Genomic DNA, 13,354 nt, shown 5'->3' with positions numbered 1-13,354 from the left:
CAGTATTCCCTTTTAGGGTTACTAATAAATCTGCTAATTATTCTTATTGGATAAGCCAAGTCCGATCTTGTACCTATCATTCCATACGTTATACTTCCTACATATGGTACAGTCTCCTTGAAGCTCACATCTGACTCATCAGTATTGTTATTCGAACTTAGCCTAAAATATGCAGCTAAAGGAGTATTGACAGGTTTAACATCCTCCATGTTAAAAGCTCCTAAAACTTTCTGTAAGTATTCTGCTTGAGATAAAACCAAGGTTTCTTTTGCTCGATCCCTTCTTATATTCATTCCTAAGATCTTCTTTGCGGATCCAAGGTCCTTTATCTCGAACTCAGAACCAAGTACATGTTTCAGTCTCTTAATGTCGACCTTATCTTTAGAAGCTATTAGCATGTCATCAACATAAAGTAGAATATAAATGTTGATTCCCTTTTCAGACTCTTTCACACTGTGTCCTTTCAGTACGCCACCTCTTTCCTCTTCCCTCTCTCTGTGTCCTCCGTCCAGTGTTGATTCCTCTCCGATCTATATTATTATTAGGGAGAATCCTCGTAAAATACTTGTATTTTTCCTTATCTCAATTTATTTTTAATTACTGAATAATACCTGTACAATTGGTTTTTTTCCAAATAAATCATATATTTTTAAATTATTGGCAAAAAAATACCTACCGTCACGTAGACAAACGGAAATCCTACGTGGCGACGAAATTCTTAACCTCTCTTCTAATCATCGCGCCATGTCATCGCCACATCAAAAATTAAATAAAAAATAAATAAAAAAATAAATTACTTAATAATAATAATTAATTAATTAAATAAAAATCATAAAATAAATAATAAATATATATATACACATACACATATATACATATATATATACATATAAACACACATATATATACCATATATAAATATATATATATATATACATACACATAAATATACATATATATGAATAATAAAATAAACATATACATACACATATACATATACACATACACATATATATATACACATATATATACATATGTATATAAATATATATATATATATATATACATATCAATACACATACACATATATATAAACGTACATATATATATACATATACATATATATACATTCGCATATATATACATATACATTATACATATATATACATATATACATATGTATGCACATATATATAGTTCACAAGGTCCTTTATCTCGAACTCAGAACCAAGTACATGTTTCAGTCTCTTAATGTCGACCTTATCTTTAGAAGCTATTAGCATGTCATCAACATAAAGTAGAAGATAAATGTTGATTCCCTTTTCAGACTCTTTCACATATACGCATGGATCATAACTGTTTCTCTTGTACCCTTGTCCCTGTATGAAACTATTAAACCGCTTATTCCACTTTCTAGGTGATTGTTTTAGACCATGTAAAGATTTCTTGAGTAGACACACTAAATTCTCCTTCCCTTTCTCTATGAACCCTTCTGATTGATTCATAAAATCTGTTCACCTAAGCTTCCATGTAAGAAAGCTGTCTTGACATCCATTTGTTCCAGTTCCATATAGCAAAACTCGGATTGATACATGTTTAACCATTGGGGAGAAGATTTCAGTGTAGTCTATTCCCTCTACTTGTGTGAACTCTTTTGCCACTAATCTGACCTTGTACCTAGGTTCTTCTACATCTGGAATTCCTTCCTTTCTTTTCAGGACTCATTTGCAACCAACTATCCTTTTATTTTTTGGTTTCCTAGTCAGTTCCCAAGTCTGATTTTTCTTAAGGGATTCCATTTCCTCAACCATTGCTTTCCTCCACAATGGCCAGTTCTTGCTCCTTTGAGCCTCCTTGTATGATCTAGGTTCATCAATTTCTAAGTCATCAGCTGATGTGACAGCAAAAACCACTGTATCTTTTTCTTGATATCTAGTTGGCGGCATTATAATCTTCCTTGGTTTGTCCCGTGCAAGCTGATAGTCTGTGAGTCCTTGTGAACTATCAGTCTGCTCAGGAGTTGTTACAGGATTCTGATCTTCATCAGAAACTCTCTTCTTCTTCTTCATGTATCTGTTATCTTTTGGAATCAAGGTTGTCAGCTCCACCTCGAACCTTAGTCTATCTTATTACCTCATCATGATTAACCAAGATAGGTATATGTGCTATCTCAGGTACTGATCTGGGTTAGTGTTGTTCTGCTCAGTTTCTTGCACTTGTCCTAGATCCTTGTAGACTTTGGTTTCATCAAATATTACGTTTCTGCTTATAACTGACTTTTTTTCATCAATGATCCAGACTTTATACCCTTTTAATCCATGTGGATATTCTATGAATATCCCTTTCTTTGCTCTAGGAGAAAGTTTTCCTTGATCCGAGTGACCATAGGCTAAACATCCAAACTTTCTCAGATGTTGGTACCCTGTTTTAGTTCCTGACCATTTCTGATTTGAAATTTCTAGACTTGTAGCTGTAGAAGGGGGCCTATTTATCAGATAGACGCTTGTTGACGCAGTTGTTGCCCAGAAATCCTGTGACAGACCTGATTCTGCAAATTAGCAGGTTTTCTCCATTATAGATTATAGTCCTATTCATTCTCTCAGCAACTCCATTTTGAAGTATATGCACAAGTCTTATGCCTTAGAATTCCATGGCTTTTACAGAAACTATCAAACCTTTGGTTGCAGTACTCAAGACCGTTATATGTTCTTAATGTTTTCAACTTCTGTCATGTGTGATTTTCCACCAAATTCTTCTACTCTACAAACTTTTCAAATGCTTCATCTTTGGTTTTTAGGAAGTAAACCCAGACTTTTTTAGAAACGTCATCAATAAAGCTGATGAAATACTAGTTTTTGGACATAGATGGAGTCACATTTTGTGACCCCACAGGTATGAATGAACATGCTCTAAGATTCTTTCAGAAGTGTGTTTTCCCGTCCCAAAGGTTAGTCTACGGGATTTTCTGAAAACACAATTCTCACAGAATCTTAAAGATGATATTTCTAAACCTATGATCAGACCTCTTTTGGTCAGTACATCTATGCCCTTTTGGCTCACATGTCCTAACCTAGAATGTCAGAGTTCGGTTTCATTCTGTTCTACCTGAGAGTGATAACTTTCCCTGTTAATATTTTGCCCTTAAAGACATATAGACCATCTGATAGGTTCCCTTTCAACATTACCCTACATCCCCTCAAGACTTTTAAACACCCTTCCTGAGACACATACCAAAGACCTTGACTTTCCAGAGAATTTAGTGAAATCAACACTACAAAAAAAAGGCCAAATTCCAACGGATTTTTCCAACGGATGCGTCCATTGGAAAATTTCCAACGGATTTCCAACGGCCTTCCGCTGGAATAATTCCAACGATTTTCTAACGGACTTCCCATGGATATCTAACGGATGCATCCGTTAGAAATCCGTTAGAAATTTCCAACAACAACTCAACGGATATCAGAGTTGGAAATTTTCCACGCAAATTCCAACGGCATGCCGTTGGAAATAACGTTTGACAATTTCCAACGATCACCTGTTGGAAATATCCGAACGTTATGAAACGTGGCAAAAATTCCAACGGATATCCGTTGGAAACATAACGTTCGAATTATTCCAACGGATATCCGTTGAAAAGTTTAACGGTCGACGAAATTTCAACAGATTTCTAATGGATGTCCGTTGAAATATTTGTCTATTTAAATCATCCGGCCATTTTTCTCCCAAACCACTCTCTAAATCATTCTTCTACTATCCTTACACCAAAAATTTCTCCTAAAAATGACATCTTCAACAAATCTGAATATTCGTTCGTCCCGGCAGTGGATATATGAAAGAGTTGATTCGATTACAAAAGAGGTAACGCAAGAATTCATTACCGGTTTGGAACAATTTATGAATTTTGCTTCCATCCAGCCGTTGTGTTAAGAACGTGGACAAATGCTATGTCCATGTACAAGTTGTCGCAATTTTAGTAAACATCTATTTCGAAGGGGATTTGTGGAAGATTATTATATTTGGCTATTTCATGGAGAAGAAGTTCGGACAATCACAACGGGACAACATGTGTCGGCCGAGCAGAGGTATGATGTAGATGAAGATGTAAGAAATCCTTATGTTGAAATGGTGATAGATGATTTTCCTGGGGCATTGGTTGATCAAAACTCATCACAAGATCAGGAGGAGCCAAACGTCGAAACAAAACGGTTTTTCGACATGTTGGATATGGCAAATCATCCTATCTATGAAGGATGTAAAGAAGGTCAATCACGTTTATCTCTCGCATCAAGATTGATGAGTATGAAAACGGATTACAATGTCACCGAAAATTGCATGGATTTATTTTGTCAAACGTTGCGTGAATATTTACTTGAAAATAACAAAGCTCCAGAATCGTATTATGATACGATGGCTATGTTGAAGAATTTGGGAATGCCTTATGAAAAGATTGATGTTTGCAAAAATGGTTGCATGTTGTATTGGGGTGAAGAAAAAGAATTGGTTAAGTGTAAATTTTGTGGGACTAATAGATACCGTCCGAGTAAGAATCTACGGAGACAAACTCCGTATAAAAAGATGTTCTATATGCCGGTATCATACAGATTGAAGCGTTTGTATGAATCACAACAAATGGCTTCGCATATGAGATGGCATGCCTTGCATTCTATCATTGATGGAGAAATGCAACATCCATCGGATGCTTTGGCATGGAAAAACTTCAACATGGTATTTCCTCAATTTGCTGTTGAGCCTAGGAATGTGTATCTTTGTTTGTGTACTGATGGATTTAGTCTGTACGGACAGTCTGGCATACAGTATTCATTATGGCCCGTGATACTTTCTCCGTATAACTTACCACCTGAGATGTGCATGAAAAGAGAATTTATGTTTTTGACATTGTTGATTCCTGGGCCAGAACATCCGAAGAAGAGTTTTGATGTGTATTTACAGCCGCTCATTAAGGAGTTGAAGGATTTGTGGGACATTGGAGTCCCTGCTTACGACGTAAGTGTGAAACAAAATTTTACACTGAGAGTGGTTCTTCTTTGGACGATCAGTGATTTTCCGGCGTATGGAATGCTATCGGGATGGAGCACACATGGAAGACTTGCATGTCCGTTTTGCATGGAGGAAACTGAAGCGTTTCAGTTGAGACATGGGAGAAAGTCGTGCTGGTTTGACTGTCATTGCAGATTTCTTCCAAGGAATCATCCATTGAGACAAAATCGTACGCTTTTTACCAAAGGTAAAATCGTTACTGAGGAAGGTCCTGTTATGCAAACCGGAGAGCAAATTTATTCTGAGCGAATAGTGGATATTTAGATGATTTGCAAGCTTCTGTGCAATGTGGAGGGAATTTTGGGTACAAGAAGTGCAAATGATTTGGTGATTGGCATAACTAGTATAAGCGTAGTATTTTTTGGGATTTGCCTTACTGGAGTTCGCTAATGCTTCGACCAATCTGAATGTTATGTATATAGAGAAAAACTTTTTTGATAACATCATCAACACCGTTCTGAATGTGCCAGGGAGAAGTAAAGACAACATCAACTCGAGGAAGGACTTGAAAGATATATGCAAGAGAAAAGAGTTGGAGTTGACACGTGATGGTCACACACCTGTGCCGATATTCAGACTCACAAGACCAGGTAAAACGTCTTGTTTAAATGGTTAAAAGAAGAGGTTAAATTCCCTGATGGATATGCATCCAAATTGGCGCGATGCGTTGATACTGATTCATTAAAGCTTATGGGAATGAAGAGTCATTATTGCCATGTATTCATGCAAAGACTCATTCCTATTGCATTTGCGGAACTATTGAAACCCAGTGTCCACGGAGCGTTATGCGATATCAGCACATTCTTTCGAGATATATGTGCAAGATCTCTGAGAAGAAGTAACCTAGAGGTTTTGAAAGGCAACATCCCCGAGATACTTTGCGCCTTGGAAAAGGTATTTCCACCTTCATTTTTTGATGTGATGGAACATTTACCTATTCATTTACCAGATGAGGCGATATACGGTGGTCCAGTACAGTTTAGATAAATGTATCCATTTGAGCGATTTTTTTTTTCATATGAAGAAGAAGGCAAAAAACAAAGCAGTAGTGGAAGGATATATCGTCAAACAGTATTTGTTAGAGGAGATCTCCTACTTCACTTCTTTCTATTTTGAATCTCATATCCAGACGAAGAAAAGGAGGGCTACCAACGAAGACGATAGAAGTTATCTCTACCAATATGATTCATGTTTCGGACTTATTCCCGAAAGTTTTCAACCTACTGAACGACTCGGAGGCAAGTCTGAAGAATATTGGTTAACTGTACAAGAGTACAATCACATCGTCACATATATATTGTTGAACTGTGAAGAACTTAAGTCATATGAAAGGTACACATTTTTAATCTCAAATGACTTTAGAAATTAATTAATTACATATTTATATTTTTCCTAATAACATGTTTTTTAAGACTTTTTGACGAGGATGTCTTGACAACATATCATAATCTAAATGGAGAGGAATTTGAAGGAATGAAGTGCTCTATGATGTACTGTTATGTGAGCTTTACTTAGATACATTTGATGTATTGACACTTTCTATAGTTTATGGATGAGTGTTTGATTCATTACGTATTGTGCATGCTTTAATATGTTATGAAATCCATGTATTGTTATGAACAATACTAAACTCCCTAGTCATGTATCATTGTGGGAATAATGATATAACAAGACTAGTATGATATGTGATTGATGATCATATAGATGATCATAGATATTGGATATGATCACAGTCATAGGTATTCGTTGGAGAATGGAATACTAGATGACCCACATGAAATTGTCACATGGACTAGCGTTATGACTTGAATCTCATATGTCGGTTCCATGATTGGATCCTAAGACCTGAGATATCTACGGAATCCAACATGAGGAGTTGCGTGCTTTGAATACGTCAAACGTCCCGCGTAACAGGAGGACTATAAAGGCGTGTATCAGGTACGAAACGAATCATGTGTTGGATTATAGATAGTCAAGATGGGATTTGTACCTCTCGTAAAAGAGAGAGATATAGTTGGGCCCCTCGTGTGAGCGAGACTGTAGAAATGTGTGGCCGCACTATAGACGAACGTCGTCTATTTCAGACAGTCGAACTCAGTGAACGAGAAAGCAGTCGAATCAGATAAGTTGGCTTGTCCATGCCTTATATTCGACATATGATATCGTGATACAAAAGGATCATCAATCGGAATCATCACTGGCGTTCGTAAGATCACGAACAAACTCTATTCGAGATAGGTAGTCATAATGTCTTGCTAGAGACCGCCTATGACTTGTATATCCGGAATAGAGATTTCGGGTTATACTGCTATATCGGATGACCTACAGGGTCACACACACAGGAAATGACAAATGCGCGAGAAGAGACGAGAAAATCCCGGTGGAACGGAGGCCAGACCGACCGGTCTAGAAGGTCTAGACCGATCGGTCCAGACACGTTGACCGGTCGGTCCGGAGATAAACGTGTGACTGTCACACGGTTCGGAAATTGTTCCAGACCGATCGGTCCAGACATTAAAAAGCTCCAGACCGATCGGTCCAGGCCTGGACCGATCGGTCCAGACGTCGGGATTTCCTAAACTCGCTCTAATTAGGGTTTTAAGTGGGATAAACTTATGGGAACGCCTCCTAACTCTCTGGACACGATTTTCAGACCCTATGGAGAGGTTTTGAGAGTGAATCCTTTCCGCCGTGTGGTTTTGATAGTGATTTCCTAAACTCGCTCTAATTAGGGTTTTAAGCGTGATTTCCTAAACTCGCTCTAATTAGGGTTTTAAGCGTTCTTCAGTCCTAGCAGACAAGTTCCAACCGTTGGAATCCTTTCCGCCGTGTGGATACGTGTAGAGGGCAAGGTATTCTTCCTGCCTACAGTGATCAGACGAACACATCAATTGATACAGGCCCCGGATCGATTGAGGTAAGCATTCTAACGTTTCTACAAGATCATGCATGATAGGTTTTAGGGTTTCATCAAAATTTTGTTTTACATCCGCTGCGCAAACCCTAGAACTGATCTCTTAGGAATTAGATTCGCTCTTAAGATCCCAGGAAAACCCAACACATTATGCATCTTGGCTTCGAGACTACGTAAGTACTATATATATATATATGCATGTATGTGTTTTTTTATTAGTCATATCGAAGTAATTAAATATTTAATATATCATATCGATTTAATTTTATGCGTAGATTCGGTCATACAGTGATAGAATTCCGGCATAGATCAGAGATATATCACATGGACCTGGGAGAAAAGTCATTTGTTGGCCGATAATGTTCACTCGATGATACACGTTTCACACTTACGATCATGGAAAACATAAATCTACGTTCAATTACGGAGTTTGTATAAAAAAACGGGTCATCTGAAGATCTTGGTTTCTTTGGAGTTATTCGGCAAATTTTCCAACTCCAGTATCCAGGATTAGTCGAGTTGAAAATAATCATATTCAGATATGCTTGGTTTGATATAACGTCGGGACGCAGCTCACGAAAAAATCGATGGGGAGGTGTTGACATAAACTCGAAACGTTCATATGCAAATTACGATCCTTTTATACTTTCAGATCAGGTATGCTTCATTCCATATCCGAAACATTCCGCGACATCGGTGAAACAAAAACGGGAAGATCAATGGTCGGCTGTTTTGAAGATTAACCCACAAAGATTAATCGTGGATTCGTCGACAACACAATATCTCGATAAGCCAATGCAAGAGCAATTCGAAGATCCGGTTCTTCCCATCTGACTAGATGATTACGACGATACACTTGCACTTCCTTACATAGACGACGAGTTACTTAATGATTCGTCAAACGTACAAGACGATATCGACAAATTCGTTTCGGACCATGATACAACTCCGGATGATGAAAGTGATGAAGATTCTATGTAGACTTATTTCTTTTTATTGTTTTCGTATTTATTTGTATTTTAAGAATATTTTCATATTTATTCGTATTTATTTTTAAAAAAATTGTTACATTCCAATGAACATCCGTTGGAATCGAATCGCATAATTCGAATGGTCACAACAATTATACGGATGCCCGTTGGAATGAATGCGCAGCTATCGAATCGACACCAGTATTACAACGGATGTATGTTGGAAATTTCCAACGGACACCCTTGTAATGGGTGAAACATTGAATCCGTTTGACATTTTCCAACGGATGTCCGTTAGAATAATTGTTTACAACGGGCATCCATTGGAAAAACTAAAACATTAAATCCGTTCGACGCACCTGGTGTCTATCGCGTCAATCCAGATATATTCCAACGGATGCCCGTTGGAATATATTATTCTAGCGGGCATCCGTTGGAAAATCTCAAAGGACATTAAATGCGCGCAAGATTTCCAACGGATGCCCGTTGGATATCCGTTGGAAAGTTCGATTAGAAAATCCGAGCTCGCCCACTCTTCCTCCTCAATCAATCTCCCAAGAAAAAAAAATCCTCTCATAAAAAAAATCGGCAAAAAAAAAAGAAAATCACAAAATGGTAATTTTTTTTCAACTCTTTAATGTTTGTTTATGTTTTATTTTGTATGAATTACTAACTATTGTTTTTTTTCAGTTTTGTAGGCGATTTTCGGGATCCGGTGGATTGTTGGGGGTTCTTCTAGAGCACCGCCACCGCTGCCGCCACCACCTTCTCGTCTTCCGGAACCGGTGGACGCACCCCCCTATTCCCAAAGATAGATATAACTCTGGAGGAGGTAGAGAAAATTTTAAATTCCTTCGAAACTCACGAGGTCCCGCTAATTGATCCCGAACTTGACGGAACGTTATGGTAATTTTTAAATTAATTTATTTAAATAATTATTTTAATTATATTATTAACTAATTAAAATAATAAAATGTTATTATTAAGTTTGGGGTTAACGATAAAGAGTTGAGAAAAAAATTTACGGCAATAATAACGTCTAATTTTCCTCAACTCTACTACTGTTGGACGGTGGTACCGTACAACATCAAACGTTATTAGTGGCCCTCGTTCATCATAAATTATTTTTTTTAAAATTCATTTAAATAAAATAATTTATCACTAACTCTAATTTTTTTTTATAAAGCAATCTTTTCGGTGGAAAAAAAAGTACACCGATAAAGTTTACAAAAAGTTCAACCAGTTCGGCATGCAGCGGTTGAAACAAATGATGAACAATGTTAAACGCCGTCATCAACTGCATGGACTGCCACCGGAGTGGGCAACAAATGACTTGTACCAGCAGCTTATTGCGCATTGGAACTCAGACCATTTCAAGAACAAGAGTTCTAAGGCGAAACAAAGTCGTTTTGCCCAAAAAATCGAGGGTGATGGTCCTCATCGTCATACCTCAGACAAAAAATCGAGGGTGATGGTCCTCATCGTCATATCTCCGTTGTTAAATTATTCAATAAGCGGCAAAAAGAGATGAAATTATTTAAAATTTAATTTTTCATTTATTTTTAAAATTTTAATTTTTATTGCGTTAATAATTTTATAAATATATATATATATATATATTAGGAGAAAGAAATGGGAAGGACGCCATCCATTGTAGAGTTGGTCGCTTGGACACACAAAAAGTCCGATGGATCATATGTCGATCCTCGTGCTGAACGCGTTGTAAGCACGGTGACTCAGATACTTACCCAACTCTCGCAAAATATTGGCGACTCAGCGGGTTCTTCATCCAGTCTCTCTGCATCAGACCAAGATCATTGCTATATAGAGGTAAAAAATAATTCTTTTTTAAATATTTAATTTTAATACTTTAATTTTATTTTAAATATTTTATCATTTTTCAGTCGGTCTCTCCAAAATAGGGCCGCATCTATGGATTAGGAGGATTGCAGCGAGATTTAATTGATGATTTCGGTGCTGTAATTCCTCCTGGCATGCAGAGTGATCTCGAACAACAACGGCGGATCGAGACACTCGAACAATAGCTTGCGGCGACAAGGCAACAAGTGAGTAACCTCGAACAAATTGTTGAGCTTATGCGAGGTGATCGGTCACTCCACAACACGCCGCCAAGCTCGGGAGCAGAAACGACGGCACGTAATCTCGTGAGCAGCGAAGACGAAGAAACTCGTAATGCCAATTAATTTATATTTTCTGAAATATTTAAATTTTCTGTAATATTTGAACAATTTTTTTATTTTAATTTTTTAATTTTAATTTTTTTTTATTATATATATATTTTTTTTATTAATATATAATATATATATAAATATATATAATATTAATAAAAAATAAATAAATATTTTAAAAAAATATTATTTTATTTTTAAATATTATTTTATTAATTTTTTTTCCTTTTCCAACGGATATCCGTTGGAACCCCTATAAATTCCAACGGATATCCGTCACAAATAGCGTTGCAAATGTCCAATGCAGATTTCCAACGGATATCCGTTATAATTGTCCAACGGATTGCCGTTGTAAATACCATTGTAAATTTTCGACGATGATTCCAACAGATATCCATGGCAAACACCGTTGTAAATCCGTTAGAAATTTTCTAACGGATATTCTAACGTACCCCTTCGGAAATTAGCCACGGATTTGCCGTTGGAATTATACGACGGACTCATCCGTTGAAATTATACAACGGAAAAAACCGTTGGAAATCCGTTGAAATATTCCAACGGATTGTTGCGTTGGAATTCCGTTTGGAAATTGCCACGGATTTCCAACGGAATCGATTTTCTAACGACGTTTTTTCAACAGATTTATCCATTGGAAATCCGTTGAAAAAATCGATTTCCAACGGATTTTCGACCTTTTCCAATGGATCTGCCGGTTGGAATTTTATTTTAAATATTTTATCATTTTTCAGTCGGTCTCTCCAAAATAGGGCCGCATCTATGGATTAGGAGGATTGCAGCGAGATTTAATTGATGATTTCGGTGCTGTAATTCCTCCTGGCATGCAGAGTGATCTCGAACAACAACGGCGGATCGAGACACTCGAACAATAGCTTGCGGCGACAAGGCAACAAGTGAGTAACCTCGAACAAATTGTTGAGCTTATGCGAGGTGATCGGTCACTCCACAACACGCCGCCAAGCTCGGAAGCAGAAACGACGGCACGTAATCTCGTGAGCAGCGAAGACGAAGAAACTCGTAATGCCAATTAATTTATATTTTCTGAAATATTTAAATTTTCTGTAATATTTGAACAATTTTTTAATTTTAATTTTTTTTATTATATATATATTTATTAATATATAATATATATATAAATATATATAATATTAATAAAAAAATAAAAAAATATTTAAAAAAAATATTATTTTATTTTTAAATATTATTTTATTAATTTTTTTTCCTTTTCCAACGGATATCCGTTGGAACCCCTATAAATTCCAACGGATATCCGTCACAAATAGCGTTGCAAATGTCCAATGCAGATTTCCAACGGATATCCGTTATAATTGTCCAACGGATTGCCGTTGTAAATACCATTGTAAATTTTCGACGATGATTCCAACAGATATCCATGGCAAACACCGTTGTAAATCCGTTAGAAATTTTCTAACGGATATTCTAACGTACCCCTTCGGAAATTAGCCACGGATTTGCCGTTGGAATTATACGACGGACTCATCCGTTGAAATTATACAACGGAAAAAACCGTTGGAAATCCGTTGAAATATTCCAACGGATTGTTGCGTTGGAATTCCGTTTGGAAATTGCCACGGATTTCCAACGGAATCGATTTTCTAACGACGTTTTTTCAACAGATTTATCCATTGGAAATCCGTTGAAAAAATCGATTTCCAACGGATTTTCGACCTTTTCCAATGGATCTGCCGGTTGGAATTTTATTTTAAATATTTTATCATTTTTCAGTCGGTCTCTCCAAAATAGGGCCGCATCTATGGATTAGGAGGATTGCAGCGAGATTTAATTGATGATTTCGGTGCTGTAATTCCTCCTGGCATGCAGAGTGATCTCGAACAACAACGGCGGATCGAGACACTCGAACAATAGCTTGCGGCGACAAGGCAACAAGTGAGTAACCTCGAACAAATTGTTGAGCTTATGCGAGGTGATCGGTCACTCCACAACACGCCGCCAAGCTCGGAAGCAGAAACGACGGCACGTAATCTCGTGAGCAGCGAAGACGAAGAAACTCGTAATGCCAATTAATTTATATTTTCTGAAATATTTAAATTTTCTGTAATATTTGAACAATTTTTTTATTTTAATTTTTTAATTTTAATTTTTTTTTATTATATATATATTTTTTTTATTAATATATAATATATATATAAATATATATAATATTAATAAAAAATAAATAAATA

The 13,354-nt window shown here is 36.7% G+C and overlaps 1 pseudogene; it reads left to right on the top strand.

The window, feature by feature from the left end:
- Window positions 1-9,624: 9,624 nt before the first annotated feature.
- LOC109116568 lies at window positions 9,625-11,147 on the top strand (annotated as a pseudogene).
- Window positions 11,148-13,354: the final 2,207 nt, after the last annotated feature.

The sequence above is a fragment of the Tarenaya hassleriana genome, unplaced genomic scaffold, assembly GCF_000463585.1.
Source record: "Tarenaya hassleriana unplaced genomic scaffold, ASM46358v1 Cleome18, whole genome shotgun sequence".
Classification (NCBI taxonomy): Eukaryota; Viridiplantae; Streptophyta; class Magnoliopsida; order Brassicales; family Cleomaceae; genus Tarenaya; species Tarenaya hassleriana.
Note: the sequence above shows the minus strand (reverse complement) of the source record. Positions and strands in the feature narration are given on the sequence as shown.